The 9,505-nt window shown below is 39.6% G+C and overlaps 1 long non-coding RNA gene across 1 annotated transcript in view; it reads right to left on the bottom strand.

Annotated features, from left to right (window-relative positions):
- Positions 1 to 332: 332 nt before the first annotated feature.
- Positions 333 to 9,505, bottom strand: part of LOC141596983 (uncharacterized) — a 29,069-nt gene continuing 19,896 nt past the window's right edge. The window contains exons 3-4 of the long non-coding RNA XR_012522653.1: positions 1,802 to 2,516; positions 333 to 793 (exon numbers count right to left, since the gene is read on the bottom strand). This is a non-coding gene — a long non-coding RNA (uncharacterized LOC141596983). The remainder of the gene's footprint in view (positions 794 to 1,801; positions 2,517 to 9,505) is intronic.

Raw genomic sequence — 9,505 nt, 5'->3', positions numbered from 1 at the left:
TACACTCCTTTACCTTGTTAGATACACATCTTTTGCTAGATACTCATCATTATACGTGGTCCTTATAATTTATCATGATATTAAAAGAGATGACGTCTTTCAACGGCGCTGACTCATACAGCTTTTCTGCTTCCTGTATGCGGCCGTTACAAGTATATGTATCCAACATCGAGTTCCAGACATCCTTCACCTGCATATTCTTGAACACTTTGTGAGCAGAACTGACATCCTTAAAACTCGAGTACATGTTCAAAAGTGATGTTTGCACATACTAACAACTAGTTTGAAGGACTGCTGTACATGTTCAAAAGTGATGTTTGCACATACTAACAAACTCTGATAAACCTTGGTTAACTTCCCCTCTTCGATTAAATTAGATTCATTAAATTAGATTACAAAAACAGATACATGCGTACAAAGAACTAGTTCCTTTTCCAAAAACCGAAAATAGTCATTAAGTGCTCCAAAAATCGTAACTTGATTACAAATGCAACACTAAGGCAGTGATCTGAAATACCACCACAGAGAATATCAAAGACGAGAAACTAAGATATCCTTCTTTGATTTGTTCACTAATTGAACAAATCAAGAAAGAACTACACTTCCATCTCGGAACTCGCACCCTTGCACTCCTTTGGTTGGCCCCTCTTCTCGCAGTCCTTCGACCACCATCGAACGAACCCCCGTCGAGACAAAGTTGTCTCGGACTACAACCGTCGTGCACCACCTACATCTCAGCTCAATACCGAATCGATTTTTTTTTTCTTTTGCCCGGCATACTCTACCTCAAAACCTATGACAAAAAAACGTACGACACTTGAAATTCGTTAATTCAGAGATTAAAAAAAAAAGTTATCTAACGATTAGGTTCAAACTAGAAACAACGCAAGACAAAAGAGAGCATACAGTACAAAGAATGTTCTGACAACTACCATACTTGTTGCAGCAACCAGTTTGTTCAGGAATCATTGGAAGCCAAAAGCATATGATAAGAGAAAATTTAGTCAACTCATCTGGGTAGTAGTAATAATCTATACATTATTTTTCCATGATTGTTTATTTACATACGTAACCATACATCATATACCAAAAACGATTTAATTTCAAGAAAAACCCAATAATCGTCGATCCGAAAATGGAGACAGTTGAACAAAAAATGAGTCTGTTGTTACTTTCGGAAATGAATACCATCGCACGTCAGTGTACCTCCAAGATCTCCGATGATCTTAGAAATCCGGACCTCAAGACCCCTTTGGACATCCTTAAAGAGAGATCAAATAGTATCAAGAAATGGTTTCATGTCAAAATTGGCGTAATTTGTGATAAAACATACACAAGTGATAAAGTAATAGAAGAGCAAAGAGGGCAGTGAATTAATCCATTCTCATTGCATTCTCCACATCTAACCATCATTGTTGATGACTGAACCTAACTAACTCGTATCTCAAACCGAACGTACTCTAAACTCTAGTTGATGATCAACCTAACTAAGTCATATCAAAGGGTTCATGACTAATAGATCGTTTTGGGCAATGTCCTAATGTAATTCCATCATAAGGACATCTAAAGCTTAAACACACCCATCATATGAGCATCAACAAGAAAAAGACAAAGATAGTTTTAGCTTTAGTCTCAGACAAATAACTATATTTCATCTCAGTTAAGCAAAGTGCATCAAAATCTTGAATAAAGCCATCAATTAATTATGCATTCCATCCACACCAACCTCAAATTTCAACAAAACAAGCTATAATTCAAACTTAGCTAATCATCCAGATCATTTTACGATTCAAAACCATACCTCAAATATTCGATCCAAATATCGTCCGCAAAATCTCCTGCATTTTCGCAATTTCAACAACAATAATTTCATCATTTCAAAAACTGTAATATAAACCTAATTAGAGAGAAAGAAAAAAATAATGAAAGGATAGAAAAAAAAGCGACCGATCAAATGAAGTTAATGCCGAGATCTCGTATGATGTATAACGGCGAAATTAATTAGTGGATTTATTATTAATCGCCGATGAACTGGAGAAATAAATTGCTGGTGGTGTTCACCGGTGGAGAAAAGGCAGGAAAAAATGGAGGTCATGGTGACCGAAGATACGTACCGAAGATGGAGATGCGCTAACACTGGTCGCCGGTGTCGTCGTATCTCGCCGCTTGCCGCGCGACAAAGCAGTGAGGATAAGTGATGAGAGAGGAGAGCGAAGGGAGGTCGGGGAGAGTACGGAATAGGAAAGGAAAAGGGGTTAATTAGAAAAAATACACTCCTTTACTTTATAGGTAAGAAGGGTGGTGGTGGTTGGTTGATTACAAGGAAGCACGATAAGGGTGTCTCCCTCTCGACACTGTACACCATCAGCAAGCGCCTACTTCCACAGCTTGCGCAGGGACATGTTTTTGTCGGTATCCTTCTTCATGACCTTAGCCACTGCCATCTCAAAGTCCTCTTGGGTCACATGGATTCTCCTCTCTCTTAGAACAAACATACCCGCTTCTGTGCACACCGCCTGTCAGACATTCACATGACAACAAATTAGAAAACTGCAAGTAGACCACTTCAGAAACTAACCCTTTGTCCTAACATACTATCGGAATAAGGGAGATTACATCCTCCCTTTGCTCGGATCACTCCATCCAAGTAAACTGTAGCACTTGGTAAGAAAAAGGGAGGTACAATTATATTAGACTCGTGCTTAAGAAGTCATCCAACATGACACGGTGACTAAAGACCAAATCAGCAAGTATGTGTACCAGGATAGAGCATGACCATCTTATGATGAGACGGTACTATACAGAGAGTTGAAAAGGAGGATGCAAATCATTGCAGGAAACCATTCATTTGTGTTATACCTCTGTGAGGGAGCCACCAAAAACGAAGTATGAAGTAATATACTCCGTATCTAATTCATATCCAAAGACCGAATACCTACTTCACACCGAACTTACGTGAGGGTCGTTCATAACCAAAATGTCTCGCAATAAAGGTCACTAGGTTCAACAACCCGTTAACCGAAAAAAGGCACAATTATATTCTCGTGCAACGGATAGTCGAGAAAATTTCAAATTCCTGAATTATATAGTACAACTAGAAATAGAATGACTATCAGCAATTTGCAAATCGAAAAGACTATATATTCCCTCAATTCCATTTCTATTGTCCCCATTTCACTTTAATCATCTAATGGTCAACATGCATCAACTTTAATACATACAGAGTATCAATATACATTAGTTAGGACTTATTTTTTAAATGACTATATGAAGACGTTTGCTTTGATGATTCAACTGAGGCTTATCTTTCAGTGAATCTATTCTTATGCTTGGAGAACTTAACGATCAAAGTTGATATCGTTGACCACCAAAGTTATATTGGGACGACATATAAAGAATGGAATTATGCAAGAGTCATGGAGCATCGATGTGATTACCGCTGTCCGCCGCCGCGGACTTAATGAATGTGTCACAAGTTTAAATCCCAACTAAAAGCATCAGAAATAAAACTAAAAAAAATGTTCCAAAGGGAGCCATAAGTACGAACAACTTCAAACCTTAGGTCATGAGTAGTACACTAGTACCACTAATCGACTAAACCCCAAATGAACTAGTTGACATTGCATCAAGTCGACCAAATGCAAAGCACAAAGACTAAGCGGGGCCTAACATTAACTCATTATGCATTTTTCTTGTGCTGGACATGCCAAGCTTTCCAAGTTGCGACTAACTTTTGACCATTCATTTGTGTTATACCTCTAGCAAGTAAAGGTCCGTATCTAGCAAGGTAAAGGAGTGTCTCTAGCTTGCTAGAGATGTGCATCTAGTAAGGTAAACAAGTGTATCTAATTTGTTAAAGACGTGTATCTAGCAAGGTAGAGGCGTGTATCTAGCTTGTTAGAGATGTGTATCTAGTAAGGAAAACAAGTGTATCTAACTTGTTAAAGGCGTGTATCTAGTAAGGTAGAGGTATGTATCTAGCAAGGTAGAGGAGTGTATCTAGCTACCTAAAGGTATGTATTTACAACTTTAAAAAGTGTATCTAGTTAGCTAAGGGTATGTATCTAACTCGTAAAAATGATCTAGTTTTCCGAAGTAAAAAGTATGTATCTAGCAACTTAAGCGAGTGTATCTAGCCTACTAAAGGTTCGTATCTACCAACATAACGGGATCAAACGAGAGGGATGTGTGACACCCTCATTTATTGCGGAAAAGTAAACACGTAATTCTAGAATAAAACTGCATGGATATGTTTGTAATAGGTTCATTTGGGTAAAAACCTGTAATTTTTAAAACCTGAACCTGTTATAAAGATATCCAAATTGGAAGGTGTCAAACATACAAGGTCTAACTAGAAGTTTCATAACATAACCATCGCTAAAGTCGCGAATAGCAAATTATAAAACTAAATGTAAAGAGGGAGACATATGTCCCTAAAATGTATGTGACATAAAAAAGGTTTAAGGGTCACCATAAAATAAAGCCAATCTAGGTCCCAAGGTTACTTTGCTCGCTAGCTCGTCCATGTACCCCATATATGCATCACCTACCTGTCATTCGCATTTTATACAAATACAAAATTCACAGTCAGTGGGGAGTAACTCCGAGTTCTCCCAGCCACGAAATGTCATAATTAATATAACATGTAAACATAAGAATATGAATACGAATCACACACTGCCTTAGCATATAGATGCTAAGGCAATCGTGCTTATCATGTGAACAACAATATAACGCCACATAGTCCTAGCATGTGAATACTAGACCGACTCATACTACACTATCATGTGAATCACATAACATCCAGGAATCCAAACTCTATCAACCATAGCCGGCTTGCATCTCACCTTCTATGATTCATAGAATCATCAAACAAGAAAGGGCAATATATCAAAGACAGGCATAAGTTCTTAGTACCGTCAATAGTCACTTTGTAACTCGAGTCTATACCACGAGGTAGGGAAGGTAATCGAACCGGTATCTTGGCTCAGCGGTTACTATTAAGAAAACATGGCCAAGAGACAACACAACCCTAGCCTAAAATCTGCGCAGACCTAGACATGCGGATACACACCACCGCACCCAAGACCCACAACTTTTTTTAAAACAAAGTGAAGTGAGTACCCTAAGGACACCACCGAAGGGTTGGCTAGTACTTAAGCTGACCCCATACTATCAAAATAAGTACCTGAGGTCATGCCCCAACTTGGATAAACATCCACTAGTCAGGAACACAAAGGCTATCAAGCAGTGAACATATACTCGTCAGAGACTATAAAGACCTATCTATGATGAAGGCCGAAATACTCACCTAGGACCTAGTCCCACTAGTCCCACTTGAATATTTTAGCCCACACCACACAAGACTCACCACACAAGTCAAGTAAGACACCCACTTAACCTTAAGAGGGCAAAAAGTCCTACTTATCAACATAAATTCTAGCAGTCTATCATGTGAAAGGCTTATAATGTCTATTTACAAAGATACAATCCCAACAGAATCCTCAATATCAATAATAATCCAAATTCCAGCTAACCGACAATACCATAATCTATGAGAACAAGCTAAAATGGCAAAGACAAGAAGACTGAAGTATAAGGCAACCAATTCATCCAACAACCAACATGTGAAATGATAATTACGAATATCAAGGCATAACATAAAACCTCCAATAACAACTAATCTTACCTCAAAGACAAACCCTCGACCCGAGTCCCGCGACGGGTCATCGGTCAAATCGAGGATGACTGGTTTAAACCTAGTTTGACCAAACTCGTTCGGTCAATCTGGCCCAGCTCAGAGTCTTGGCCTACTTTGGCCCAAATTACAAATTTTATCGCTATATTATTCTCACGCTATTTCCAATTTCTATCATGTGAAAAATGAAAGTAAAACATTATCAATCACCTAAACACTTAACAAACAACAAGCACCACATTTACTACTAATGTGACATTAATTCGTCGAGTAACTCGGAATAGTTACCTTAAGCTAGCAAAGAGACAAGCAATAAACTTGAGAAAGCTTCTAAAACCCAAAATTACTCTTCATCTTCAACCACATATGAGTCACCTAAAATAATTATGTGAAGGGACGATATTAACGAATTATCGTTATATAAAATATGAGACGGAAATTAATTTAAATCAAAACATGTAAACATATTCATTAGCTACTTGATACGTGCATTTTATATAGCCTTTTTAGCCTATTTTATGCACGTATTTCTATGCTTTTATCGTGGTTTTATGCTACGAAATGCCCCGAATATGCTACTTTGGGTTATTTTGTCTTATTTACAGGAATGAACCAGGAAGTAGCGAAATCGAGTCATTTACCGTCCGTTTAGCATGCATTTGGAGGAAGAGATGATTTGGAGCGGGAAATATTGCTGTCTTGGGATGCGTGAAGGTGTTTCGGGCGCTAAAAGGACAAGTCAAAGGCAAACTAACGAGAATTGTAGCTGCTGAAGTCAAGACCCACCTGATCGAGTGATTTATTACTCGATCGAGTGGTTTTAGGTGCAATAAATAGTCGATCGAGTTGCTTCCTTAGTCGATCGACCAGTCCCTTATGTGTAATCAGTCGATCGAGCACTATACATGGTCGATCGAGCTGTTTTCTGGCTGAGTTTGCTCGATCGAGTGATTTATCTACTCGATCGAGTGGATTATGCTGCGGGCTGGGCTTTTTAAGCTTTAATTCGTTAATTAGGTTTAATCCTACTCCTAATTTCTTATAAATAGGAGTTAGGGATGTCATTTGTAAGGATCCAGAATCCAAGAATCCGGGGGATCAACATACGTTACTTTCCCCTGTCACTTTCCCTGTTGCTTTTGTTCTTTTAATTCCGGATTAATTTCAGTAATTCTTCTTCCCTTTTCTCTTTCCTTTTAATGTTTATTGTTATTATTTATTTTATTCTTGTTTCCCCCAATCCCATGTCTAGCTAATTCCCGCAGTATGTTAGGATTAGGGAAGCCGTGGTAGCGATGCTTTAATTGTATTAAATAGATTAGCCCTGCGATAAGAATTGTATTAGGCAATTTAATTGTTATCAGGTCGAATGAATGCATGCAGGAGACCATAAATTTAGTTAACCCCGACCTAGATCGAAAGATTGGAAGGGAAGGCTTGCTTAATTACAATAGGGTATTGCAGTGAGGGCGAAAGTTAAGCTGTTTACGCTCTAGGGCGGTTTAAGGACCGAAAGGTGACGACCATAGCTCTTCTTATCAATAGTCTAATCGTCTTAATATTCTCGATAGTATAAGATCCAATAGCTGCCACGGTGGACCGACTCCTAGCATACTCCCTTCTCTCTTGCTGTTAATTTCTCTTATTTTTCTCTCTCGCCTATTAGTTTAGTTCAACAAGCAATTCAACCCCCATTTGTGACATCAGACGGATAGAATAGACAAATAGATAGTACACCGCCTCCCTGTGGAGATCGACCCTACTTGCCGCTGACTTCTGTTAGCAGTAATCTAGGTATTTTATTTTTGGTGTAGAAACGACAGCATCAAATTTTGGCGCCGTTGCCGGGGAGGCAATCTATTTATTTATTTGTTTAATTTTATCTGTTTTTAGCCTTAGGGGATTTTTCCCTTGAGGCCGTTCTGATCTTTTTCCTTGAGTCTGTTTTGATAGGCCTTACAGGTACTACCTAGACAGTTCTAGGTGAAAGACAGTCAAAGGGAAGGCTTGAGTACCTTTGACCCATCACCGATGTCCCATTATATGGAACAAATGATGATGATTCACACGGAGATGTGGTTCTCACGAGCACAATACAAAGTAGTTGTGCCGCCACATCCACCCTATCAATGGCCACCGCAACAAGATCCTCCTGATATACAAGAAGAAGAGATTGCGGAGCTGAAATCCTTACTGCAGACACTTGCATCTCAATTGCAAGATCGTGACCGAGAGAGGCAAGATCATGATAGACGCACTTCTTCGCGACTTGAAAAGCTCGAAACTGACATTGTTCAGTTAGCAGCTGAGATACAAAAAGAAGAGGTTGCAGAACTGAGGTCTTTAATGGAGATACTTGCATCTCAAATACAGAATTATGATCGAGTGAGGCAAGAGAGTGATAGACGTGCGGATGCTCAAATCATTGAGCTGGAGTCTAAAATTGCTCAGTTAACAGCTGAGTCGGATAATTGGCAACCAGAAGAGGTATATCTCGCTGAGAACGGTTTTTCCCATGAAAAAACCATGTTGCCCAATGCTGAGGATGACTTTTATGACTCGGACGACGAGTTTCTATCACATTTCATTGCCCCACACGAGGATTTCAGCGCTGTACAGGAGGAATCACTCGATCGAGTGACTTATACTAGTCGATCGAGTGATTTCCCAGAAGAACTTGCTCGATCGAGTGATACCACTGCTCGATCGAGTGGGATTCAGGAGGAAGTTGGTCGATCGAGTGACTATTCTGCTCGATCGACTGAAATGGCCATTGGGAGCTTTGGTTCGTCATTTTGGTTTGATTTGGATGACGAGTCTGACGATGATTACGGTGAACCTCCCTATTCACAAATGAGTCGGATACACTTGAAGCTGCGATCTACGGGGCAGATTCCACTGAGGAGGTTGATGAAGAAGCAGTTGAGACGGTAATTGCTCCTAGCACGGAAGAGGTAATAAACTCTTTTACCTATGATTCCGTCATTGAGAGCGACCGATCGGAGGTAGTAAACGATAATTTTATTATTGTTTGTTCTAATAGTATTTTGCCTCGTTTGACTCGCGCTGTTCCTTTTAAAGTTATACCTCCTCTCATGTGGTCGATTAATTTAAAGATTTTTCACCGTCCTCATCATTTCAAAACTGTTAATCTGAATCGGGACCCCCATATATTGACGATTGCTCCCGCGCTCCTTTATTTTGTGGATAAATTTAGGAGCGCCCATAGGAAATTTGTCAGACTTAAACGGTTGTTTAATTTTATTTCCTATTTCTGTATTCCACTTTTGTGCTACTTATGCTTTTGTGTAGCACATGCGCAGCTATTTGACAGGTTGCTGCGCGCTTTGAGCCGTTTTGATCGTGATTAATTAGAGAGGCTCAAAGAAAAAGAAGGTCGAGCTGGGACCTGACTGAAGCTAGTGCTAACCGGGAGGCAACCCGGCGTCTTTATTTTGCATTCTTTATTTTATTTCAGTTGTAATAAATGGTTTCTACACCATAGACTTTCTCAGTATGCTTGTCTTGTTAGTTTGTGGGCTGTTTACATTGCGTTCTGCAGGAAATACATTGAGAATCCCTCGATCGCGTAGTTTTTCTACTCGATCGAGCACCTTTGCTGATGAATCCACTCGATCGAGTGAAGATGTACTCGATCGACCACCTGCAGAATGAGAAACCACTCGATCGACCCAGATTCCAGTCGATCGAGCAGTTTAGATGGCCATGTTACTCGATCGACCACTGTTGGACGGACATCGAGTGTTATTGACTTGGATTAGCTTCCTGAGACGGTTTCCCGGACCT

This window comes from Silene latifolia, chromosome 8 (assembly GCF_048544455.1).
Source record: "Silene latifolia isolate original U9 population chromosome 8, ASM4854445v1, whole genome shotgun sequence".
Lineage (NCBI taxonomy): Eukaryota > Viridiplantae > Streptophyta > Magnoliopsida > Caryophyllales > Caryophyllaceae > Silene > Silene latifolia.
The sequence above is the reverse complement of the archived record's forward strand: the minus strand, read 5'-3'. Positions and strand labels throughout refer to the sequence as shown.